Source organism: Camellia sinensis, chromosome 11, assembly GCF_055761805.1.
Source record: "Camellia sinensis isolate YWXY chromosome 11, ASM5576180v1, whole genome shotgun sequence".
Lineage (NCBI taxonomy): Eukaryota > Viridiplantae > Streptophyta > Magnoliopsida > Ericales > Theaceae > Camellia > Camellia sinensis.
The window spans coordinates 164,928,180-164,955,819 of record NC_138971.1 but is presented as its reverse complement, the minus strand read 5'-3'; the positions used below and the strand labels follow the sequence as shown (position 1 = coordinate 164,955,819).

At 39.1% G+C, this 27,640-nt stretch overlaps 1 pseudogene across 1 annotated transcript; it reads right to left on the bottom strand.

Annotated features, from left to right (window-relative positions):
* Positions 1–859: 859 nt before the first annotated feature.
* Positions 860–26,596, bottom strand: LOC114275723 (flavonoid 3'-monooxygenase CYP75B137-like; annotated as a pseudogene). Its single transcript, XR_014344914.1, has 3 exons — positions 25,618–26,596; positions 7,018–7,211; positions 860–1,486 (listed from the first exon to the last, which is right to left on the bottom strand). The product of XR_014344914.1 is annotated as a flavonoid 3'-monooxygenase CYP75B137-like (transcript).
* Positions 26,597–27,640: the final 1,044 nt, after the last annotated feature.

Genomic DNA, 27,640 nt, shown 5'->3' with positions numbered 1-27,640 from the left:
AGCTTTACAAGATTTGGGAATATATATATATATTTTTTTAAGTTAGTTAAGAATACGATTGAGGATTAAAATAAAATTACATTTTAATGCTAAAAGTGGTTTTTTGCAACAGCCAAACAACCAGTGGCAAAAAAAAAGATGCAAAAAGTCATATTTCTATGATTTATTTCCCTCCCTGGCTTAGCAGTTCCAAATTGTTCAATATATGATAATACTCCCTAACATTACATCTTGGCCCTATAATTGGGTTCCATGTTTTAAAATGGATAATAACAGGACATGTTGATTAAGAACATTAATGTGTCCAGAAAGATAAAAACACATTATATATATGCCAAGCACATATGACCAAAAACAAAAACCCTGTGTTGATTGCGATCATCTACTAGCATAGTTTGCATTTGAGCTAATAATTTATTTGTCAACATCAAAATCATCATAAATTGCATTGGCATTACGGAATAATTTTTTAGATAGAATCGTTATAATGAATCAATTGCTTCTCATTTTTTCCTTTGTAATTTTTAAAACTCCACAAGTCACGTTAAGTTTGAATACATACTTGTAAAAAATATATTATATGAGATGAAAAAAATAGACTCAGATTGAGAGTTATCTTAAGAGCACCCTAGATCTAATTTTGATACAAAATATTTGGAGATGTTCGATCTCAAAACCAATCGGCAATAATAGATGGAAAGACCTCTGAACCAAGTTTAGATGGTTTGAAGAAAACAATGTGCAACAAGCTTTTCCTAAAACTGATAAGATTGGCTTAACACAAATTTCAAGTTTTATTATTATTTTTTTAACAAACTAATGTGAAATGCACATTAATTTGAAAGAAAATTCTGTTTACATAGGCATTGGACAATCAGCAATTCATTTAGAAAAAAAATATGAACATGAAATTCTCAACTTTTGGGTAATTAATACAACATGCAATTGCATCATCCTGGGACTTTCATTCCAAACATGGAACCTACATCAAGCACCAGAACCTTTTTCTTTTATTTTCTTTCATTTTTCTTTTTTTTAGTAACAATCTTCTCTGGATTTTACTCGTATAGCGCTGGGTCAGATAACCTCGGCATTGGAATTACTACAAGAGGTACCTTCTTCTTCAACACAATACCAAACTTCTCTTCCAAATCCAATTTCTCCCCTTCAGGCAATTTCCAATCAAAAGAGTGCACAAGCGAAGCAAGTGAAAACATGAACATCCTCTTTGCCATTGCAGTCGCTGCACAAATTCTTCTCCCGGACCCAAATGGGAAATAATTAAAGTCATTCCCACTATAATCCCACTTAGAATTCCCCAAAAACTGCTCTGGATCAAACTCCAACGGGTTTTTCCAAACTGAAGGGTCTCTATGCACAACCCACACATTAACAAATACACGAGCACCTTTGGGAACAGTGTAGCCTCCGACAATGCAAGACTCAGTGGGGGCAGTGAGGCACCAAGAATGGAAGGGCAGGGTGTGTTGTTCCAATCCACATGCTTGCAAAACCATGCAAAGGAGAGAGTCAGAGCAAAGATGGCGTGAAAAGACTTTCACCTCCAATGGAGGAGGTTTGAGCTGGGCAACTGCTCCCCCTTCCCTTCACGTTGTTGTTCCTTGTTGATTTTCACCATTCACCATTAAAGAGGGTAGACATTTTTGGTCGGTTGGTGTATCTCTCTCTCACTCTCTTTGTGTATAAATAGAGACGGGAGGGAGAGGATGTTTGGTATCAAAAATTGGAGAGTGAGAGCTGTGAGTTGAGTGAGTTTTTTTCGAAAAAACAGAGTGCATTTTTCAGAATTGCCCAGAAATCAAAGTAGTCAAAATCTACTTTTGATCACATAAACTTGAAGCCCTCAATGAGACGAGCACATAGGAAAAAACCGCGTCAAAAATGGAGGTCGGAGTAGGCCGCACGCTCTCCACGCTCCTCCGACGTCGTTCCCACGCGCTGACGACTGGATTCACGCGCTCCACGCACGAACCCAGGGAAGAAGACGACCCTTCTGTTTTATGTAATTAATATTTATTGGTGAAGATACAAGTCACAAGTGTTGTGTTGGCATAGTGGCTAAGGTCCAAGTGTTGCTGCTACAAGTCAGGAGTTCAATACTCCTTGGAGACGGAAAAATATCTTTTCTGTGAAAATCCACTTAAGCCGAGCCGCCAGCCCAAGCCGAGCCGCTGACCAAGCCGTTGACTGAGCTGATGACGTCAGCATGACGCCAGCCGAACCGGAGAAATAATCCGGTGCTTCTCAGCCGCACCAGATTCTGCCAATCTGAACCATTCAATCCATTTTGGCTTGATCTAAGCCATTTGAGGTCCGATTTGGGTTATCTAATACTGGTTTCCAACTATTTGGAATATTCCGTACACATCTGTACGGTCAGATTTTGCAAATTAGATTTCAAAAATTTACAGTCTTTCTTTTGGTAATCTGAAGTGCTTTTCAGCCTACTTTGACCAGTCCGGACTCCACAGCAAAACCTGTTTTTCAGCCAAAGATCACTTTTTGTATGATGGAGGAATCAATGTTGACTTCAGGTTCCATGATAAAGCTGAATGCTTCCAATTATGCCATTTGGAAGCCTAGAATGGAGGATGCCCTGTATTGCTGAGATTTGTTTGACCCTATTGAGCTTAATGGAGTTAAACCAGCAACGGAAAAAGACGAAGACTGGAAGCGGAAGAACTGAAAGACCATTGGCCAAATCAGACAATGGATCGATCACAGTGTCTTCCACCATGTCACCCATGAGACTGATGCCTATGCTCTCTGGACAAAGTTAGAAGACATGTACCAGTCGAAGACTGCTCGAAACAAAGCCCTCCTGATGAGAAGACTTGTGAATTTGAAGTTGAAAGGCAGTATCTCTGTTGCTGAACACACCGGTGAGTTTCAAAATCTGGTGAACCAACTAGCAACTGTCAAAATGGAGTTAGATGATGAGATGCAGGCCCTATTGCTGCTCAGTTCTTTACCAGACAGTTGGGAGACAGGAAACTGACCATGAGCATGGTTACAGATGTTTTATTTAGTGAAGAGACAAGAAAGAAAGAAATGGGTGGAGATTAGTCCCATGCCCTCATCACAGAAAATAAAGGTCGAGGCAGAGGTAGAGGCAGAGGAAGAAGCAAAAACAGAGGACGCAGTAAAGGAAGATCTCAAGACAAAGGGAAATCCAGAGAAGGTACAAGCCGGCCAAGGTTCAAGTGTTACCATTGTGGCCAGGAGGGTCACATAAAGAAATATTGCTATGCCTTGAAGAGAGAACAAAAACAAAGCGATAGACAGCCAAAGACCGAAGATGGGAACACTGCAGTTATTGTCTCAGAGGATATTGCATTATTCTCTGTTGAAGAAGAAGAATGCCTCCATATGTCAGACAACGACATCGAGTGGGTGGTAGACACAGCAGTTTCCTACCACGCTACATCCCAGAAGGAGTTCTTCAGTACGTACCAAGCTGGAGATTTTGGTACAGTGAAGATGGGTAACTCCAGTTTTTCGAAGATTGTGGGAATTGGTGATGTTCGCATCCAAACCAAAGTTAGGTGCATGATGGTGTTGAAAGATGTCAGGCATGTTCCCGATTTACGCCTGAATCTTATCTCAGGGATAGCCTTAGATCGACGAGGCTATGAGAACTACTTCGGCAAAGGCATATGGAAGTTGAAAAAGGAATCTCTGGTGGTAGCCAAAGGACAAGCGATTGGCACACTGTACAATACTCATGTGGAGGTGAATTCAGATAGCCTCAACGCAGCAGAAGATGAGGCGTCACCAAATTTGTGGCACAAAAGGCTGGGTCACATGAGTGAGAAAGGGTTGCAGATTTTGGCAAAGAAGTCACTTATTCCCTTTGCCAAAGATGCGAAATTGAATTCTTGTGACAACTGCTTATTTGGGAAGCATCATAGAGTCGCTTTCCATTCATCATCCAGAAAACAATCAGAGTTGTTAAGCAGAGTATACTCTGATGTTTGCGGTCCCATAGATGTAGAATCTTTGGGTGGCAGAAAATACTTCCTGACGTTTATTGATGATGCATCACGGAAGGTATGGGTTTATGTCTTAAAGACCAAAGCTGAGGTGTTCCAGCTTTTTCAGACATTCCATGCTATGGTGGAAAGGGAGACCGGAAAGAAGCTGAAGTGTCTCCGAACAGACAATGGAGGCGAGTACACGTCAAAGGAGTTTGAAGCCTACTGTGCTACTCACGGTATTTGGCATGAAAAGACTGTTCCTGGAACCCCACAACATAATGGCGTAGCCGAGAGAATGAACCGGACCATTGTGGAGAAGGTCAGATGTATGCTCAAAATGGCAAAGCTGCCAAAGCCATTTTGGGGAGAAGCTGTTCGTATTGCTTGCTATTTGATCAACAGATCACCATCAGTTCCACTGAATTTTCAGATTCCAGAAGAAGTATGGTTTGGAAGGGAGATTTCTTGCTTTCACTTGAGAGTGTTTGGGTGCAAAACATTTGCACATGTATCCAAGGAGCACAGACATAAGCTGGATGACAAAGCCACTCCATGCATCTTTATTGGCTATGGAGATGAAGAATTTGGATACAGATTGTGGGATCCAAAAAACAAGAAGGTCATTCGAAGCCGAGATGTGGTGTTTCAAGAAGGCCAGACTGTAGAAGACTTTGGGCAACCAACTAAACCCAAAGTTGATGATGTTACAGAAATTATTCCAAACCCTGCACCATCACAGCATGCCACTGATGAAGAAGAGCTACCACAGCATGCAACCAATGATGTAGAGTTGCATGATGGATTTCCAGAAGAAGAAGATCCAGAAGCAGAGGGTATTGAGTAGGGGGAGCCATAACCCCCTCCGCCAGAGACTGTTGTTCCACAGTTGCGAAGATCAACAAGAGAGTCTAAGCCATCGTCAAAATACCCTCCTTCTGAGTATATTTTGTTTACTGATGAGGGGGAGCCAGAAAGTTTTCAAGAAGCTCAAAATCATAAGGAGAAGAGTAGCTGGCAGCAAGCTATGCAAGAAGAGATGCAGTCCTTGCAGAAGAATCAGACTTATGATTTGGTGAAACTTCCCCAGGGTCGATAAGCATTGCAGAACAAATGGGTGTTCAAGTTGAAGAAAGATGGCAGCGGAAAGCTAGTCAAGTATAAGGCTCGATTAGTTGTCAAAGGTTTTGGGTAGAAGAAAGATATTGATTTTGATGAAATCTTCTCGCCAGTTGTGAAAATGATATCCATTCGAGTAGTTTTGGGACTAGCAGCTAGTTTGAATTTGGAACTTGAACAAATGGATGTGAAGACGGCATTTCTCCATGGTGATCTGAAGGAAGAAATTTATATGGAGTAGCCAGAAGGTTTTGAAGTCAAAGGGAAAGAAAACTTAGTCTGCAGATTGAAGAAGAGTCTCTACAGCCTCAAACAAGCGCTGAGACAGTGGTACAAGAAGCTTGACTCATTCATGGTAGGTCATGAGTACAAGAGAATTACTGCAGACCAGTGTGTTTATGTCAGGAAATTTCCCGGTGGAAACTTGATCATACTTCTGCTCTATGTTGATGACATGTTGATCGTTGGACAAGATGCCACAATAATCAGATCACTGAAGAAGGAGTTATCACAGTCCTTTGACATGAAGGACCTAGGCCCTACACAGCAAATTTTGGGCATGAAATTTGTGCGTGATAGGAAAGCCAAGAAGTTGTGGCTGTCACAGGAGAAGTACGTTGAACGGGTGATTGAGAAGTTCAACATGAAAAATGCCAAGCCAGTCAGTACTCCGCTGGCTAATCATTTCAAGTTGAGCAAGAATTCTTGTCCCTCCTCTACGAAGGAAAGACAAGAGATGGAGGCGATTCCCTACTCATCTGCTGTAGGAAGTTTGATGTATGAAATGGTGTCTACCTGACCAGGTATTACTCATGCGGTTAGAGTTGTAACCAGATTCCTTTCCAATCCAGGGAAAGAGCATTGGGAAGCAGTCAAGTGGAGTCTGAGATACCTCAAGGGTACAACAAAAATGTGTTTGTGCTTTGGAGATGCTAAACCAGTCTTGGAAGGCTATACTGATTCAGATATGGCAGGCGATCTTGATGGTAGGAAATCTACATCAGGATTTCTGTTCACTTTCGCAGGGGGAGATGTGTCTTGGCAGTCCAAGCTGCAGAAGTGTGTTGCTTTATCCACAACCGAGACAAAGTATATTGCCGCAACGGAAGCTGGGAAAGAAATGTTGTGGTTGAAATGGTTTCTCCAAGAGTTGGGATTAAAGCAAGAAAACTTTATGGTACATTGTGATAGCCAGAGTGCCATAGACCTGAGCAAGAATTCAATGTACCATTCTTTCACAAAGCACATTGATGTTCGGTATCATTGGATACGTGAAGTGATGGAAAAACAGTTATTGGAACTGATCAAGATCCACACAGATAAGAATCCAGCTGACATACTTACAGAGGTGGTCTCGAGAGACAAACTCGAAATTTGCAGAGACATTGCCGGGATGGACTTCAAGTGAGAAGTCAGTCATGCATATGGGTATGGAGGGGGAGAATTGTTCTTCCAACCCACATGCTTGCAAAACCATGCATGCAAAACCATGCAAAGGAGTGAGTCAGAGCAAAGATGGCGTGAAAAGACTTTCACCTCCAGAGGAGGAGGTCTGAGCTGGGCAATTGCTCCCCCTTCCCTTCACGTTGTTGTTCCTTGTTGATTTTCACCATTCACCATTAAAGAGGGTAGACATTTTTGGTGGGTTGGTGTATCTCTCTCTCACTCTCTTTGTGTATAAATAGAGACGGGAGGGAGCGGATGTTTGGTATCAGAATTGGAGAGTGAGAGCTGTGAGTTGAGTGGGTTTCATCTCCTCCTCTGTATATGTATTTTGCTCCATTTTAGTGAAAAATTCTCATTTCTGTCCGTGGATGTAGGCATTGGGCCGAACCACGTAAATATTGTGTTCTTTGTGTGTGTGAGATAATTTTTCTGGGTGTGTTTGATCCTAACAGGGTGGAAGCGTAGAGTCTCTTTCACTATGTATAAATAGGGTATTTTATGAATGTGCGATTCTTCCACTATGTTGTCTTTGTCGACTACTGTCTCAACTTCTTGTTGGGCTTTTCTCAGAACTTGTGGCTTGTTCATCATCTCGGCCAAGGCAAACTCAACTGTGTTTGAGGTTGTGTCTGTTCCTCCAACAACCATGTCCTGTCCAAAAAAGCATAGCACATTTCAAAAATATACTAAATTTAGAACAATTGTGACAATCATGTCGTTCATGTCTGAACTGAATTGATGATTACTTTCAATATAATAACAATACAATTTTATTTTTTTAAAAGAAAAAGAAAAAGAAAAAGAAAATAAGACACACATAATGTGCATTTATTTTGGATGGGGTTCATAGTCTACCAAGATGAATACAATGCTGACAATCCTTTATTATATTTTTATGCATATTTTTAAAAAGATTTTGCGTTTATATTTCAATGATAAGCATGTGAACTTGGGAAGAAGCAGTTACAACTACTTTTCTGCTCACATTTAATTTAAAATTTCAACAAGATACCAAATATTTGATTCCATAAACTATAGTTTCTCTCACACTGATGATGAGACTCCATTCCATCATCACATGTTATGGGATTGGTGTATCTAAACTTACCATTACTTAAAACTTATATTTGAATCTTTCTATGCCTACACTATTTTCTATTCATTTTCTATCAGCTATCCACAATTGACTTACATCATAATTCCGAGTAGATAGTAAAAAAAAAAAAAAAAGAATCATATAAAATAAAGGGTCTACATTTTATTCTCCATATTTCTTTTGACAACAATAGAATAATGACACGCCATTCTAGTTAAATGAGTGAAATTAAAATGAATTGCACATAATCATTCACTATATATATGGGTTAATTACATTTTATCCCTTGTGGTTTAACTCAAAAACACATTACCCTTTTCAAGTTTAAAAATATTCACATAAATTCCTCATGATTTGGAGTGAAATGTAAAACTAACAGAAACTGTTATAAATAAACCGCGCGTGTAACTCAACATTGATTAAGATGCGTGGTAACAATGTTTAAGATATAATTTGGAATCAAAATTACTGTAATGCCCTCATCTCTTTGTTTCCTCACCAACAACTTATTGGCCATGTTTGTTTGGGCGGACTGGATTAGCATTCCCATGACTAATAGTCCTAGGACTACGAATCTGTTGGATTATGTATCCTATCTTAACTAATAGTCAAGTTTAAAATAATTAGTCCGTACTTCAATTGTTTAACCAAATATCGGATTAATAATTTTATTGGACTATTAGTCCAATCCCAAGCTCATGTCCACCCAAACAAACATGGCCATTATGTATTACCCATCATCATGAAAAACCCAACCCAGAACCACCATTGCTCTAACACCACTGCCACACAACCGATGGCTAAATCCCCTCTCATTGAAGCACTACTATCATCACTTCTCATAATTTCCTTTTGATTTGGTGAAGGTCACTACAATTGCCGAAATTAGAACAACGAGTTTAATGTATTTCAGGCAGATTCTCGAAGTTGAATCACTGAAATTCGAACAAGTTTGTGTCTGTTCGAACTTCCATCTCGAAGCCTATAAATACCTCATTCATTGGAGAGTTGAATTGAATTTGAATCACGACAAAATTAATTTTGAAATTAGAGTCGGTTTAGAGTAAAAAATTCTTCGGAATTTTGCTCTGTTTACAGGTTCCTTCTTCTTCATCGTTTTCAGTATTGCATATATTGTCTGTAAGTTCTTAATTTTTGTTTTGTGTACAAATTATAATTTGTTAAATTATTTTTGAATCATTCAATATTTTTCAAACCAAACAAAATACCTCCATATCATCCATATATTTCTAACAGTATTTTAGTCAAGGCTTCATAATGCAAATAGCAAAATAATTTGACAAAATTAATAGCATTGACAGGTTTACAGAAGGAGAAAAAAAATTATATATATACACACACAAATATATATATATATATATAACACAGGTTGGTGGTGATGGTTACTTTGGAGTGGATATCTTGGGTGAGTAGAGAAACAGTGTTAAAGGTAATGGTGTTGTGTATACTTTCTTCGTGGAGTATGGAACCCAATTGATTTATTAAAATATTTAATTTGGTTTAGTATTAGTTATAATATATTGAAAATAAATTATACCGAACTTTTAGAGGCCCAATGAATATTTAATAATATATTTAGTAACAGCTAGGGTTTTGATAAATAATAATAAAAAACCATTAATCAACAATATAGCGACCCCGGTCTTTTCCAATTTGATTATTGTATCCGGACTTAGGTTCCGTAGATTCTGTCATTGTATAATTGTTGTTGTTATTCTTTATTTTCTTATTTGGAGTTATAGGATGTGTTGGGCAGGTTTGTTTCAGGTTGGTTGGGTTCGGAAACCAAGTGTTGCTGTCCAGTTTTTGGGAGGGTCGCTCGAGCGAGTACTTGGTCGCTCGAGCGAGGGTTGTATTTTGTGTTTGGTGGCTCGAGCCAGATTTTCTTAGCTCGAGCGAGCGTTTGCGTCTGGTATGTAGCATTGCATTCTTGGCTCGAGCGAGCTTTTCTTTGCTCGAGCGAGGATTTCTTGTGTCTGGTCGCTCGAGCGACCAAGTCTTCGCTCGAGCGAGCCTGTCCAGTTTAATTAGACAGCAGCGGGTTTTTAATCAGTTTTTCATCCTCTTTTTAGATTCCAAACCCTAAGGTCCGACTTCTCTCTCACACTGTTCACCTTCTCTCTTAGATTTGATCCACTTAGGGTGTGTTTCTACCCTAGATCCTTCATTAAAAAGAGTGTGTGAGTCGAGGGCTTCGTTTTAATCTGAATTGTTGGTAGTTTGGAGAACTTTGGAGTTTGGGTCTTCATCTCCATCTTCTCTTTTCGGGTTATTTTCTTCAAGGTAGGGATTTCCTACTCCATCTTATAAGTTTTGTTCTAAGTTTTAGTATTTTGATATGTTGGGGTTACTTTGATAATTTTGGGAAAAACCCTAGTTGTATTAATTAATTAATCAGTATAATTAATTTAAGGGAATTGGGGAATTTGGTTAAATTCATGAAATTGGGAAATTTATTGATTAAATGGTGCAGTTGGATAATGTAAATCACTCGCCCATTGAATTGTTGGTATATTTATTTCCAAGTCCAGAAATAACTGTTTTGGGCTATCGGTGGAGGATAGTCGTGCTTGTTGTAGACACTGCATGTGGATTAGGGATAACTGAAACTAATCATTGATTAAGTCATCAATTTTGACTGCTGAATTAATACAGACATTATGTGTATTGATTATGTGTTGTATATGTTATGTGTTTGCATACATTGTTTTGTGTGGGAGGAGATAGGGGATGTACTCCACGGTTTAGGGGAAGATAGGGGATGGACCTCTAAACCGGATTTTGTTTGGGAGGAGATAGGGGATGGACTCCATTAGCATCACTTTTATGTGTGCTTATTTATATTGAAGTGTTTTATTGATACAGCACTAAAATGTGTATCAAACTGGAAGTATGAAGTGTTTTGATTTGAGCTTGAGTCTCAATTGTTTGTTGACATTGGAAGAATGTGAATATGATATATATATATATAGTTCACTGTTGTAAGTTTGGCCAGGTTCTGAGCCATATTGATAATGTTGGAAAGTAAAACGTGTTTTAGACATTAGTGTCATGAGACTGTATAATGATGTAATTGGTTATCTTGGTTAACCATCTATTAAATACTAATGCTTTATTCAATGCTTATATTTGGTTTAGTATATTTCTACTGGGCTGTGGCTCACCCTATATGGGAACATAATTTTCAGGTTCAGGTGATAAGCTACCTCCAAGAACTTAGCTTGGAAGGACTTGGATTTTTGAAGACTATTTTCAGTTATTTGCTTTTCATTGTTAGTACATGTAAACACTCAAGCCTAGGGCTTTATTTGTATTTGAGTTAGAACTCATATTTTGTGTCCAAGTGTTGGCTTGGAAAGATGTAAGCCCATAGGGCATTTAATTTGAGGTTACATGTAATGTTTTTATTTAGTAATACTCTGATGAATGAATTAATAAATTATTTTCTTTAACTAATGCATGTCAATGATATACATATAATGGGTTTATTTTGAGGGCGTTACAACTTGGTATCAGAGCGTACCGGGTTTGAATACTTTGGGTACGTGGGAAGTGATTAGTATCACATTGGGTTCGTCTCGTTTGATAGAGACTTAGTGTAATGTAATATGTTTATGTGATTATGTGGGTATGGAATGTAGTTTCTAGGATGTTGATTGGACCCTTGAGTTTCTAGTAGTCTTGTTGGAAAGGCACTTGATCACTGCTGCTTCCAACCGGAACTATAGTAACGCATTGGGACTATCATTATCCAGGAATGAAATTCGTAGGTGCTTATGTGATTATGTGCTTACGTGGAATGAATTATTGTTGTCCCATGCATTAGGACGCGAGTGTTTAGCTTCGGCACATTTATTAATGTGCTAATGTCTTTGTTTCCTTTATTAGGTTGTCAGGACGAGGACGAGGACGCGGTAGGCGTGGTAGGCCGGGTAGGCAGGAGGTGCCTGTGCCAGAGGAGATTCCAGCAGTTCAGGAGGGAATTGGCCAGGCCAATGTGGCCGAGCCAGTAGGCCAGCAGGCTATGGGCGCTCTAGCCTGAGACATAGCAGGGGCATTCAGGGAGTCAGTAGGCATTCTCAGAGCTGAGAATCAAGCTCGGGATGTTGTTGCGGATGCAGGACCTTCCTTTCTGAAGAGGGAGTTCTTCCGGTCTAACCCGGATGAATTTGTAGGTGATCCTAAAGAGCCGCTTAAGGTAGATGAATGGCTCGAACAGACAACAAAGACGTTTGAGATGCTTGGCATCGAAGACGAGGGGTTGAAAGTGACCTTGGCATCTTTCCAGCTGAAGGGGGATGCGGGTCAGTGGTGGAAGTTTACTAAGGGTTGTATAGGAGGTACATGGGAGGCTTTTGTGAATGCTTTCCAGGAAAAGTTCTTATCTCCAGCAGTTAGGGAGAAGCTGAGAGACCAGTTCTGTCAGCTTAAGCAGTCGAGTTCTTTAGTGGCCGAGTTTGAGGCTGCATTTACTAGTTTGTCCAGGTTTGCACCTGAGTTGGTGGCGTCTGAGGAACGTCGTTGTATCGAGTTTGAGAAGAAGTTGAGGCGTGGCCTCAAGCTGAGAGTTGGGGGAACTATGATTCGGGATTATGGGCGTATGGTTGATGCTGCAGCCCTCATGGAAATCATGATGCAGGAGGAGGAGGAAGGACAGAAGGGCTCCAAGAGGAGTCAGGATGGTCAGAGTGATGGTAGGAGACAGAAGGGTTTTAATCCCCAGCAGTCTCAGGGTAGCTTTTCTAGATCGACTTTTCCTGTGCCGAGTGCTAGTTCGGGGAAAGGCAGTCAGGGAGACATTACCTGTTTCAAGTGTGGCCAGCTGGGCCACAAGTCTCCAGTTTGTCCTCAGAGGGGAGGAGTGCAGAGAACAGCATCATCTTCGGCTCGATCTCAGAGCCAGAGCCAGGGTAGAGGTCAGCCACTCTCGTGTTATCAGTGTGGTCAGTCAGGGCATATGAAGAGGTATTGCCCGCAGTTGGGTGGCACACCTGGTGCATCTGGTTTGAGGCAGATACAGGGTCAGCAGCCAGCTCAGTCGGGTCAGGCCTCGAGAGCCAATCAGGGGGCTTCATCGTCCCAGTCGGTGCAGCAATCTTATGCTCCTAGGGGTGAGCAGGTTGATCAGAGGTCGTCTAGGCGCGTGTATGCTGTTACCGCGCAGGATCTTGTGCCGGCACCATCAGTTGTGAGAGGTACCTTCTTGTTTTGCAACTCGGTTGCTAATGTTTTGATTGATACGGGTGCATCTCATTCCTTTGTGTCTGCTGCATTTGCATCTGTTTTGGAGTTGGAGTTAGCACAGTTAGCATCTCCTATTTGTGTAATGTCACCTCTTGGGGGGTGAATTGATTTTGAAACAAGGTGTTAGGGGTTGTGATATAGAGGTTGATTATCATAGAATCCCATTTTCCTTTGTAGTTATGCCTATGAAGGGTTTCGATGTTATTTTGGATATGGACTGGTTATCGTCATACCAGGCAGTTATTGATTGCTACCGCAAGAGGGTCACTTGTTGTACCGTGAGCAGAGAGTATTTTCATTTTCTGGGGGACCGGGTTGGTAATGTGTTGCCACCGGGGTATGTTCCGCGAGGACGGAGTGAGCTTAGTGGTCTACTTGCTAACCTTTCGATTAGTGAGGATGATGAGACTCAGATTATGTTGCCAAGGGTGGTTTGTGAGTACTCGGACGTCTTTCCCGAGGATCTTGTTGGTTTGCCACCGCATCGAGAGATTGAATTCTCTATTGACCTAGTGCCCGGCACGGCGCCGATTTCTATGGCACCTTATCGTTTTGCCACAGCCGAGTTAGTTGAGTTGAAGATTTAGCTCCAGGAGTTACTAGACAAGGGCTTTATACGTCCTAGTGTTTCGCCGTGGGGAGCACCGGCCCTTTTTGTTAAAAAGAAAGGTGGTGCTTTAAGACTTTGTATAGATTACCGGAAATTGAATCGGGCTACGGTTAAGAATAAGTACCCTATGCCTTGTATAGATGATCTGTTCGATCAGTTGAAGGGTTCTCGTTGTTTCTCGAAGATAGACTTGAGATCGGGTTATCATCAGTTAAGAGTCAGGGAGGAGGATATTCCGAAGACGGCATTCCATACACGGTATGGCCACTATGAGTTTCTGGTGATGCCATTTGGGCTCACCAATGCACCGGCAGTTTTTATGGATTTGATGAACCGAATATTCCAGGAATTTTTAGATTGTTTTGTAGTCGTCTTCGTGGACGACATCCTTATTTATTCACCTTCTGAGGAGAAGCACAAGGAACACTTGAGAGTGGTGCTTGAGTTACTTAGAGCCCATAAGCTTTATGCTAAGTTTGGGAAGTGTGAGTTCTGGCTAGAAGAAGTCAAGTTCTTAGGCCATGTAGTTTCTGCGAAAGGAGTGTCTGTTGATACATCCAAGACTGAGGCAGTGCAAGATTGGGCACAGCCTAAGAGTGTGTTTGAGATCCGCAGTTTTCTGGGGTTAGCTGGGTATTATCGTCGGTTTGTGAAAGATTTCTCCAGATTAGCTTCGCCTTTGACCAGATTGACTCGGAAGGGAGTCAAATTTGTATGGAGTGAGACTTGTGAAAAGTCGTTCCAGGAGTTGAAAGTTAGACTGACCACCGCTCCAGTATTGATTATTCCAGAGAGAGGGTTGGGTTATGCAGTCTATTGTGACACCTCACGAGAGGGTCTGGGTTGTGTGTTAATGCAGGAGGGGAAAGTGATTGCCTATGGCTCACGTCAGTTGAAAACTCACGAGCAGAATTACCCTACGCATGATTTAGAGTTAGCAGCTGTGATATTTGCCTTGAAGATTTGGAGGCACTATCTTTATGGTGAGAGGTTTAAGGTATTCTCGGATCATAAGAGTCTGAAATATCTATTTACACAGAAAGACTTGAACTTGAGGCAGATGAGGTGGATGGAGTTCATAGAGGATTATGACTTTGAGTTGCATTATCATCCGGGAAAGGCTAATGTAGTGGCCGATGCCCTTAGCAGGAAACCTGTTGGTGACATAGCTAGTATAGCCATCCGAGAATGGGAGATGTTGGGTGCACTTGGGGAGTTTGATTTACTTCTGGACGAATCCATTAAGACTGCGATCTTGTCTTCTGTTGTTGTACAGCCTACACTCGTGACTCGAGTGTTAGAGGCTCAGAGGGGTGACCTTGAGGCAGAAACCCTTCGTGAGAAGATTTTCGGCGGGAAGGTTGAGAAGGGTTTGACGGTGTATCCCGATCTGAGTGTGAGATACCGAGACCGTCTGTTTGTGTCGGAGTCTTGTCGAGAGGAGGTACTCCGAGAGTTTCATCATTCACGCCTTGCGGTGCATCTGGGAGGTACTAAGATGTATCGAGATTTGGGTCGCCAGTTCTGGTGGCGGGGTATGAAGAGAGATGTGGCAGCTTTTGTATCTAAGTGCCTTACTTGTCAGCAAGTGAAGGCCGAACATCAGAGGCCAGCGGGTTTGTTGCAACCTTTACCTATTGCCGAGTGGAAGTGGGAACATGTTACTATGGACTTCGTTGTGGGTCTTCCGAGGACTCAGCGGGGTAGTGATGCTATTTGGGTAGTTGTGGACCGGTTGACTAAGTCGGCGCACTTTATTCCTATGCGTGTTAGAGATCCAATCGATCATCTGGCCGATTTATATATTCGGGACATAGTGAGGTTACACGGGGTTCCAGTGACGATCGTCTCAGATAGAGATCCTCGTTTTACTGCCAGGTTGTGGCAGAGTTTGCAGAGTGCCTTAGGCACTAAGTTGACCTTTAGCACGGCTTATCATCCTCAGACTGATGGGCAGTCCGAGCGTACTATTCAGATCCTTGAGGATATGCTTCGGGGTTGTGTTTTAGACTTTAGTGGGTCGTGGGAGAGGCACTTGCCGTTGGTGGAGTTTGCCTACAACAACAGTTTCCAGTCTAGTATCGGTATGGCACCATTTGAGGCCTTGTATGGCCGACCGTGTAGATCTCCTGTTTGTTGGGCCGAGGTAGGTGATGCACCTCTGTTAGGTCCGGAGTTGGTGAGGGAGACGACAGAGAAGGTTGAGCTTATCCGTAAGAGGCTTGTTACAGCACAGAGTCGTCAGAAATCTTATGCAGACCGTAGGAGGAGACCTTTGGTGTTTGAGGTGGGTGATCATGTCTTTCTGAAGATATCACCTAGACGGGGATTAATGAGGTTTGGGAAGAGCGGGAAGTTGTCTCCTTGGTTCATTGGTTCGTTTGAGATCCTTGAGAGGATTGGCGAGGCTGCTTATCGTCTAGCTTTACCGCCGCAGCTGTCCGGAGTACATGAGGTGTTTCATGTGAGTATGCTTCGGAAGTATGAGCTGAATCCATCACATGTGTTGGATTGGACCGATTTAGTGGTTGATGAGGATGTCTCGTATGAGGAGAGACCGGTTCGGGTTTTGGATAGGCGCGACCAAGTTTTGCGAGGCAAAACCATCCCTTTGGTGAAAATTTTGTGGAAACATCACGGAGTGGAGGAAGCCACTTGGGAACATGAATTGGAAGTCCGCCAGAAATATCCGGACATGTTTGTTGATTTGTAATCTTATAATTAGATTCTGTTATATTGTTGAACTTAAGAGTTTTATATATGTCTTAAGTTGTAAAACATTGAGTTTGTATTGGTAAATGGGTGTATCTTGAAACTTGCTTCATTATAGAAGTTTAGTGTAACATTGCATCTGTTGAGTGCATTGTTGAAGGTGTTGTATATATCATGCGATTGAATATGATATGGGAATTGTTAACATTGAAAGGAATAATGCATAGTAATGATGTAGGTTGAAATATATGTTGTTTTATATATCTTGTGAGATACCCCTTGATAAAGAGATGAAGTGACCAGTATTGGGTCAAGATGTTGATTGTTGATATATAATATCTTTAAGAATTGAGAAAAACTTGTTTTTGTTTACAAACTTATGCTTAATTTCGGGGACGAAATTCTTTTAAGGGGGGGAGGTTATAGCGACCCCGGTCTTTTCTCATTTGATTATTGTATCCGGACTTAGGTTCCGTAGATTCTGTCATTGTATAATTGTTGTTGTTATTCTTTATTTTCTTATTTGGAGTTATAGGATGTGTTGGGCAGGTTTGTTTCAGGTTGGTTGGGTTCGGAAACCAAGTGTTGCTGTCCAGTTTTTGGGAGGGTCGCTCGAGCGAGTACTTGGTCGCTCGAGCGAGGGTTGTATTTTGTGTTTGGTGGCTCGAGCCAGATTTTCTTAGCTCGAGCGAGCGTTTGCGTCTGGTATGGACCTGTAGCATTGCATTCTTGGCTCGAGCGAGCTTTTCTTTGCTCGAGCGAGGATTTCTTGTGTCTGGTCGCTCGAGCGACCAAGTCTTCGCTCGAGCGAGCCTGTCCAGTTTAATTAGACAGCAGCGGGTTTTTAATCAGTTTTTCACCCTCTTTTTAGATTCCAAACCCTAAGGTCCGACTTCTCTCTCACCCTGTTCACCTTCTCTCTTAGATTTGATCCACTTAGGGTGTGTTTCTACCCTAGATCCTTCATTAAAAAGAGTGTGTGAGTCGAGGGCTTCGTTTTAATCTGAATTGTTGGTAGTTTGGAGCACTTTGGAGTTTGGGTCTTCATCTCCATCTTCTCTTTTCGGGTTATTTTCTTCAAGGTAGGGATTTCCTACTCCATCTTATAAGTTTTGTTCTAAGTTTTAGTATTTTGATATGTTGGGGTTACTTTGATAATTTTGGGAAAAACCCTAGTTGTATTAATTAATTAATCAGTATAATTAATTTAAGGGAATTGGGGAATTTGGTTAAATTCATGAAATTGGGAAATTTATTGATTAAATGGTGTAGTTGGATAATGTAAATCACTCGCCCATTGAATTGTTGGTATATTTATTTCCAAGTCTAGAAATAACTGTTTTGGGCTATCGGTGGAGGATAGTCGTGCTTGTTGTAGACACTGCATGTGGATTAGGGATAACTGAAACTAATCATTGATTAAGTCATCAATTTTGACTGCTGAATTAATACAGACATTATGTGTATTGATTGTGTGTTGTATATGTTATGTGTTTGCATACATTGTTTTGTGTGGGAGGAGATAGGAGATGTACTCCACGGTTTAGGGGAAGATAGGGGATGGACCTCTAAACCGGATTTTGTTTGGGAGGAGATAGGGGATGGACTCCATTAGCATCACTTTTATGTGTGCTTATTTATATTGAAGTGTTTTATTGATACATCACTAAAATGTGTATCAAACTGGAAGTATGAAGTGTTTTGATTTGAGCTTGAGTCTCAATTGTTTGTTGACATTGGAAGAATGTGAATATGATATATATATATAGTTCACTGTTGTAAGTTTGGCCAGGTTCTGAGCCATATTGATAATGTTGGAAAGTAAAACGTGTTTTAGACATTAGTGTCATGAGACTGTATAATGATGTAATTGGTTATCTTGGTTAACCATCTATTAAATACTAATGCTTTATTCAATGCTTATATTTGGTTTAGTATATTTCTACTGGGCTGTGGCTCACCCTATATGGGAACATAATTTTCAGGTTCAGGTGATAAGCTACCTCCAAGAACTTAGCTTGGAAGGACTTGGATTTTTGAAGACTATTTTCAGTTATTTGCTTTTCATTGTTAGTACATGTAAACACTCAAGCCTAGGGCTTTATTTGTATTTGAGTTAGAACTCATATTTTGTGTCCAAGTGTTGGCTTGGAAAGATGTAAGCCCATAGGGCATTTAATTTGAGGTTACATGTAATGTTTTTATTTAGTAATACTCTGATGAATGAATTAATAAATTGTTTTCTTTAACTAATGCATGTCAATGATATACATATAATGGGTTTATTTTGAGGGCGTTACAAACAACATATATATATATATATATATATATTGTTTTTGTTATATATTGTTTTTGTTTGCCCGAGCAGTGAATTGTTTTTCGGTGAGATAGTGCTCGGGAAAAAAGCTTCTTTGTTTAGGTGCATTTTCGGTTGTTTTGGTGAAGTTTGATTTGGGTCTTCTACAATTTTATTTCGAGGACTTTTGTTCATTTATTTGGTGAGATCTTTTCTCTTATTTATTTGTGATTATTTGAAATTCACATAAGGGTGGTTTTGTGAGGTCACTCGTGTCTCGTTTGTAATCGTTTGAAAACTTATTGGTTGATAGTGGAATCGGATTTCGATCCCGTGGACGTACCTCACATTGAGGGAACAACGTAAAATTCTTGTGTCGTTATTGATTTAATTTTTTCGCATTAGTTTTTATTCCCATTGATTGATTTATTTGTGGGAAATCATATATTTTCCCTAATAACTGATATCAGAGCTTACGGTTAATTTGGGTTCATTTATTTCTATAAATCAATTAAGGGGAATGTGAGTCGTATTGTCTAATTTCAATGGAAGCAATTGGGTAACTTGCAAAACCAAAATGGAGGACCTATTAGTTTGTAAAGATTTGTATGAATCTATTGAGGGTGATAGTGGCAAACCCGATGGTACGAAAGATAATGAATAGAATAGGCTTAATCGAAAAGCCGTTGGTGTTATCCGTCAATAGATTGATAACAGTGTATTTCATCATGTTGGTGCTAAAACTTCGGCATATGATTTATGGTTAAATTAGAAAATCTTTATGACAGAAAATTAGCTACAAATAAAGTTTTTCTATTTCGTAAGTTGGTTAATTTAAAATATAAAGATGGCAGCCCCATTTCAGAACATTTGAATGAAATAAAGAGTATTGTTAACCAACTTGCTTCTATGAAAATTATTTTTGATTATGAGTTGCAGGCTTTGATGCTACTTAGTTCCTTGCCTGAAAGTTGGGAGACTTTGGTTGTGACGATTAGTAATTCGGCGCCCGATGGAGTTATCACAATGAGTCAAGTCACTAGGAGCTTGTTGAATGAAGAAACTAGAAGAAAATCAGCAGGTTCCTTTCATTCGAAAGCATTTGTTGTGAGAGGCCGAAACAAAACAAATGGGAGAAGTAAGACTCCTTATGATCATGATCAAAGTTGTGACAAATCAAGAGATGGTTCTTTTTCAAAGAAAGACATTGAGTGCTATTATTTCCATGAGAAAAGGCACATGAAGCGGGAATGCCGAAAACTTAAGAACAAGGAGAAAAGGCGCGACAAAAGTGTGGATAAGAAGTAAGAAGACACAACGGCAGTTATTACCGATGATCTCATGATCATTTGTGAAGATGATTGTATCAATTTTGTGAGCCAAGAGAGCAATTGGGTGATTAATTCTGGTGCTTCTTTTCATGTGACTTCTCGAGTTGATTTCTTCACTACCTACACCAAAGGAGATTATGGTTGTGTTTGAATGGATAATGAAGGTTTGTCCAAGATTATTAGTATGGGTGATGTTTGCTTAGAAACTAATTTGAGCTACAAGTTGTTGCTTAAAGATGTGAGGCATGTTCTTGACATTCGCTTTAATTTGATCTCTATTGAGAAGCTAGATGATGAAGGCTACAACAACAAATTTGGTGATGGAATATGGAAGCTCACAAAAGGTTATTTGGTGGTGGCTAAGTGCAAGAAAACTCATACACTTTATTTGATGGAAGGAAAATTTTGTAAAGGTGTTATCAATGCACTTGAAAATGATACTTCTACCGAATTGTGGCACAAGCGGCTTGGGCACATGAGTGAAAAAAGGGCTACAAGTTTTGTTCAATAAAGAGTTTCTACCCAGTTTGAAAGGTACATATCTTAAAACTTGTGTTCATTGTTTGACGGGTAAACAACATAGAGTTTCTTTTCATAAAAATGTTACTTCTAGAAAAGAAAATGTTTTGGAGTTAATTCATTCGGATGTGTGTGGTCCTTTAAAAATTAGAACACATAGTGGTGCACTTTATTTCGTTACTTTTATTGATGATTATTCAAGGAAAGTTTGGGCTTTTATACTAAAAACTAAAGATCAAGTTCTAAATGTATTTAAGCATTTTCAGGCCATAGTTGAAAGAAAAACATAGAAATTGAAGTGCATCCGAATAAACAATGGTAGTGAATATATTGAACCATTTGATGAGTCTTGTCACAGCCAAGGTGTTCAGTACCAGAAGACAGTTAAGAAGACTCCTCAACAAAATGACGTTGCTGAGAGGATGAACCGCACCATTGTGGAAAGAACAAGGTGTCTGCTTTCACATGCTAAATTGTCAAGATCCTTTTGGGGCGAGGCAATGAGGACAGCGGTTGACGTGATCAATTTGTCTCATTCCTATCCTTTGAATGGTGATGTTCCTGAAAGAGTTTGGACTGGCAAAGATGTGTCTTATGAGTACTTGAGAGTGTTTGGTTATCGAGCCTTTGTTCACATTCCAAAGGATGAAAGGTCCAAGCTTGATAGTAAGTCAAGACAATGTATTTTTCTTGGCTATGGGCATGATGAATTTGATTATAGATTGTGGGATCCAGTCGACAAGAAAGTTATTCGAAGCCGTGATGTTGTGTTTCTTGAAAACCAAACAATTGAAGACTTTGGCAAAGGTGATCAACAAGAGCTAAAAACTAATGATCTCATTGGCATTGCTCCATCTCCTTCGTCTTCGGTGGATAATGAAAATGGAGGAGATGTGCAGCTACCTCTTGAAGATGTAGATGATGATGTTACCCCAAATAAAGTTGAACCTGAAATTGAGGAAGAGCATCCAACTCAAGAATTGCCACCATAACTTGAGTTGAGAAAATCTACAAGGAACAGGCAACCTTCGAAAAAGTATCCTCCCAATGAATTTGTGTTGATTTCTAATCAAAGGCCTCAGCTACAAAGAAACAATTAAGCATGCAAAGAAAGAAGATTGAAAAAAGATCATGAAAGAGGAGATGAATTCCTTACTTGAAAATCACACTTACAATTTGGTAAAATTGCCTAAGGGGAGGAAAATTCTGAAAAATAGGTCGGTTTTCAAATTGAAGAATAATGGCAAGAATTTGAGGTACAAAACACGTCTTGTTGTGAAAGGCTTTGGGCAAAAGAAAGATATTGACTTTGATGAGATTTTCTCGCCAGTTCTGAAGATGTCTTCTATTTGGGTTATACTTGGTATGGCCGCAAGTATGAACCTTGCAATTGGACAACTTGATGTGAAGACTGCATTTCTTCATGGTGACCTTAAAGAAGAAATTTACATGGAGCAACCAGAAGGTTTTGTAGAGAAAGAGAAAGAGAAACTTGTTTACAAATTGAAGAAAAGTTTGTATGGCCTCAAGTAAGCCCCGCGACAATGGTACAAAAAATTTGACTCTTTCATGATGAATAATGATTTTTCTAAAACCACTTCGGACCATTGTGTGTTTGTGAAAAATTTTCCAGATGGTAAATTTATTGTTTTTTTGCTTTATGTTGATGACATGTTAATTGTGGGTCAAGATTACACTATGATTAATATGTTGAAATTGGAGTTGAGCAAGTCTTTTGCTATGAAAGATTTGGGGCCGGCAAATCAAATACTTGGTATGAAAATTATTCGTGATCGCAAAAAGGGACTAATTTGGTTGTCTCAAGAAAGCTACATTGAAAAAGTTCTTGAGAGGTTCAACATGGATAAAGCAAAGTTCGTTGGTTGTCCACTTGCGAGTCATTTTAAGCTTAGTTTGAATTAATGTCTTACAAGTGAGAAACACAAGGAAGAGATGCAAAAATTTCCTTATGCTTCAACGGTTGGTTCCTTGTTGTACGCCATAGTTTGTACAAGGCCGGATATTGCTCACGCCGTTGGTGTAATGAGTTGGTTTCTCTCTAATCCGGATAAAGAACATTGGGCAGCGGTGAAGTGGATTCTAAGATATATCTTCGAGGAACTTCAAAGGTGTGTTTGTGTTTTAGGGATGGTAAGCCAATGTTTGATGGGTTCACAGATTCTGACATGGCCGTTGATATAAATTCTAGAAAATCTACTTCGGGTATTTGCTGACATTTGTAGGGGAAGCTGTGGCATGACAATCTAAATTACAAAAATGTGTTGCTCTCTCAACTATCAAAGCTGAATTTATTGTCATGACGGAAGCTTGCAAGGAAGAGTTATGGTTCAAGAAATTTTTGTAAGAGTTGAGTTTGAAGGAAGAAAGGTATGTGCTTTATTGTGAGAGTCAAAGTGCTATTCATTTGAGTAAAACTCTATTTTTCATTCGAGATCGAAACACATTGATGCGAGATACCATTGGATTCATGATGTGTTAGATTCGAAATTGTTACAACTCGAAAATGTTCACACAGATGATAATATTTCAGATATGTTGACTAAGACTTTGTGGAGGGATAAACATTTGAAATGTCGAACTTTGACGGGTATGGTTGATGTCTCCACCTAAGTCGATAGGGGGAGAATTGTTGGGTATACCTCTTTAGTGGAGTATGGGACCCAATTGGTTTATTAAAATATTTAGTTTGGTATGGTGTTAGTTATAATATATTGAAAATATATTATACCTAACTTTTGGAGGCCCGGTGGATATTTAATAATATGTTTGGTGACAGCTATGGTTTTGATAAAAAAAAAAAAAAAAACTCATTAATCAACAACATATATATATATATATATATATATATTGTTTTTGTTTGCCCCGAGGCAGGGGGTAGCAGTAGCAGTGAATTGTTTTTCGGTGAGATAGTGCTTGGGAAAAAAGCTTCTCTGTTTAGGTGCATCTTCAGTTGTTTTGGTGAAGTTTGATTTGGGTCTTCTACAATTCTATTTTGAAGACTTTTGTTTATCTATTTAGTGAGATCTCTCCTCTTGTTTATTTGTGATTATTTGGAATTCACCTAAGGGTGGTTTTGTGAGATCAGTCGTGTTTCGTTTGTAATCGTTTAGAAATTTATTGGTTGATAGTGGAATTAGATTTCGATCCTGTGAACATATCTCACATTGAGAGAATCACGTAAAATTCTTGTGTGGTTGCTGATTTAATTTTTCTACAATAGTTTTTATTCCCATTAATTAATTTATTTGTGAAAAATCATATATTTATATATTTTCTCTAACAAATGAATTATTGTGAGAAGAGAAGTAGTTGGTGCCTTGTAATAACTGTGAGAAGATGATGTAGTGTTGTTGGAAGGAGTGGGTAGGTAGTCCAATTTGAAAGAGAGAACGTTATGGTAGTAGTGGCATGGGTAAGAAAATTGAAAATAAAAATAAGGGTAATATTGATTTTGTGCAAAAATCATTAACACAGTTAAATTGTGCACTTTACCTCAAAACACAAGGAAGTTATGTGTGCATTTTTAAATTTGAAGAGGGTAATATGTTTTTAAATTAAATTACAAGGGGTAAAATATAATTAATCTTATATATATTCAATTTATTTTGTAGAACATTATATTTTAAATTATTTGTTTTCAAATATGACAATCATAAATATTTACATAGATAGTGATTAAAAAGTAATTTTTAAAAAGTTAGTAAGATAACAACAAATTTTCTTCTGTGAGTTGCCCATATGCAATCAATAATAATGAATAGACATGACAAAATAATTGAAGCTAAAGTCAAGGGTTGGGTTGTGAGCTGGAGACCGATCTAGTTGGGGCTCGCCATCTCACTATAGGTTCTACACTAATTGTACCTCAAGATTATCCACAAAAATAATTCGGTAAATTACATTGACATTTCTTAAAGTTTGATCTAATTACATTTCACTTCTAAATATTTTGAAAATTACATTTCTACTTTTTGTGTGAATAGTCTCATTTCACAACTCTGCTTGTATAAAAGGTAATATAACTCCAAATAAAAAAAATAAAAAATTATATTAAAAAAAAGTAAAGTAAAAGGAAAAAAAAAATAGTAAAACAAAATAAGAAAAGAGAGATTCCATGAGTTTAATATTTTTATTCCGTCTAAATAATTATAATGATAGGGAATTAGTGTAATTTTTCAAATGTTAAGAGATAATATGCATCTAAAACGCTAAAAAATAAAACAAAATAAAAATAGATAGTTTAGTTTGTTTTTTTTTAATTATTAAAACAAATAACTGATTAAATGAAGTGATCTAAATACGACAAACTAAAAAATAAATTGATTAAACCATCAAAATAGGGCCATAGTGGCCCACCCACGGGCTTTGAAGAAAGAATTCACGACAAATAAAATTTGTCCATAGTTCTGCATTTTGATTATTGTTTCATTTCAGTTTTATAATTTTAATTAAGTTGATTTTGATTTTGGATTTATAATTTATCTCAACTTTATTTAATTAATTATAATTGTTATTCCTTTCGTTTCAAAATATTAATTCCTTATTTTATTTTTCATTGTCTCAAAATATCAGTTCATTTTAAAAAATTAAAGAATAAAATAATATGAATTTTCTATTTTTCCCTTCTTTCAAATTCATTAATAATACAAAAAATACCATTATGACAATTGATATTCCTAAAAAAATGTACTATCAAAGGGTAATTTTAAAATTTTAATATTTTTAAAATGTAATAATTATATTATTAAAAAAAGAGATTATTATTTGAATAATATTATATGCACCAATTAGTTTACTAAATAATATATCAATGGATAATGTGACATAATTTAAGAGGATTTTGATATTTGTAATTTATATAATGAGTTAGATTAATAATAATGTCATAACTAGTGTTAGTATACTAGTTAATATACTAATTGATGCATGTAACACCGCCACTATCATTTTTTTTTAACGAAAGGAGTAATATTTTTTAATAAAAAAAAATACGTACATAAATTATACTTATGGTTTTTAGGAATAATATTTATAAGTTTGTTCAATTCCGAGAGCTAACCCTAACTAATTCAGTAATAATTTTTTTTAAAAAAAATAAAAATAAATAATAATACATTATCAGATGGATTAAATTAACATAAAATTTAAATTAATAGTTAAATTGAATTAATTAAAAGTGACAAAAATATATCCGAAAATTAACATACCATTAGCAAGGCTTTGAGGTGGGTGATGGTGAGAGGCGTTTTGGCATCTCCGTCGTCTTTTAGCTTCAACAAAAACTGCAAAAATTCGACACTCTCCTCGGCGGTTCCACTTCCATGACCATCCATTTTCAGCCTTTGATCAATTATATTCTCGAAAATCCGATCAAACCTCTTCACCAACCCCTTCGTCTGCTTCTGTATCCCCTGCAAATCAAAGCGGGCCAAACCCGAAAAAAGTCTGACAAATTGGGCTTCCCCAACAGCTCTGTCATCTCCGTCACCACCTGCCGGAACTCCGCCCCCATCTTCCCCCTCTCCTCCCCTTCACGGTCCCTCCCCACAACATATTCGTTATCACATTCATCACCGTCAAAAACATCTGCTCCCCAACGTTGACCCGCGACCCGACCCAACTATAAAGGAACTGCATAGTCCGCCGGAGCTCGCGGCGGCGAAGGCTGTAGATGGAGTCTAAAGTGGTGTTGCTGAGCATTTTCTCAACATCCGCCACTCGGGTCTGTACGGAGTCCAGACAATGTCGGCGCCGCCTCACGGCCTGCGACGGGGACGTCACGGTTGGCGAAGGTGATGTCATGGTCTTTGAGGATTTGGCAGGAGATGGAAGGGGAGGAGATTACGATGCCGATTTTGGTGCCGAGACGGAGAGTGAGGATGGGGCCGTGGGTTTGAGAGAGGGTGGAGAAATGGGTGTGGAGTTCTGGGTCGAGGAATGGGAGGCTGCCGAGGATTGCGAGGCCGAGAGGGCCTGGTGGGAGTGGGGGGTTAGGGTTTGTGATTTGAGGTATAAGAACCAAGAGAGGGAGAGGAGGAGGAGGAGGAGGAGGAGAAGGAGGAGGGTGGTGGTGAGGAGGAGGAGGGGGGGGAGGTGGTGGTGGTGGTTTGAAACCACCATGAATAGGTTTCAGAGAAGAGGGTGGTTAGTTTTTGAAGCATGGTGTGGGATGATGGGAATGGTTGGGTTGTGTTTGTGGAGGCTTGTACTTGAATGAACATTGTTAGATTATATACTCGGCAGTGATAGGTAGCTCGAAACCGAGTGGCTCGAAATGGCTCGAATTCAAAAACGGCCTCGTTTTTTAGATGAAGGTGAAGCAGAACCAGAAGCAGGGGAGGGGGGAGGAGGAGGAGGAGGAGGAGGGGAGGAGAAGGAAGGAGGAAGGAGGAGGGACTGGAGGGGGCCCAACATTTGGGGCTGGAAGCGGGGGCCGGGGGGCGGAGGCAAGGTAGAGCCGGCGATCGCTGGTGCTGCGACGATCAGCGGCAGCGAGGCGACGGTGGTGGCGGTGGCGGTGGCGAGGCGAGCAGTGACGATCCTCTCTCCCTCTTTCTCCTCTGTTCTTCCTCCTCTCTTCTTCCTCTCTTCTCTCCCTCTTTCTCCTCTGCTTCTTCCTCCTCTCTTCTCTCCCTCTTTCGAGCCAATTCGAGCCATTGGATTCGAGCTACGGCTCATTTCCGATTATATACTATTGGGAAAATAATTTAGAACCAGAAATTTTGTATTGAAAATTTTATCCAAGCAAGGAAGTAAGGACGGTTTGTTACAAGTTTTCGAGGGTGATTATAATTATTTTGATTTTAAAGTTTATATCAAATTAGTTGGTGTAGTTTTTATTTATAATTTATTAGGTAAAAATAATTTAAATAAATTAAAAAAATAAAATAAAAATATTTTTAGTTTTTACTTTTTAATTATCAGTTTTTAATTTTAAAAAAGTTCTGGTCATCTTGGCCAAAATGATAAAAGTCTAATTTTAAAGTATGTAATAGATAAATAGGGTTGTGCAAAATACTGTTCAATCCGTTAAAATCGCACCAATTTACATCAATCTACACTGCTCCAATCGCTAATTGCGGTTTAAACTTTAAAAATTATAATCCGCCAACTGAACCGTTTATCTTCGCTAATTAATACAAATATATATATTTTTAATTTCTAATGAAATATCAATGTACAAAAGAGTGTGAGAGAGATTTAAGATATGAAATTTATTACAAGTTAGTG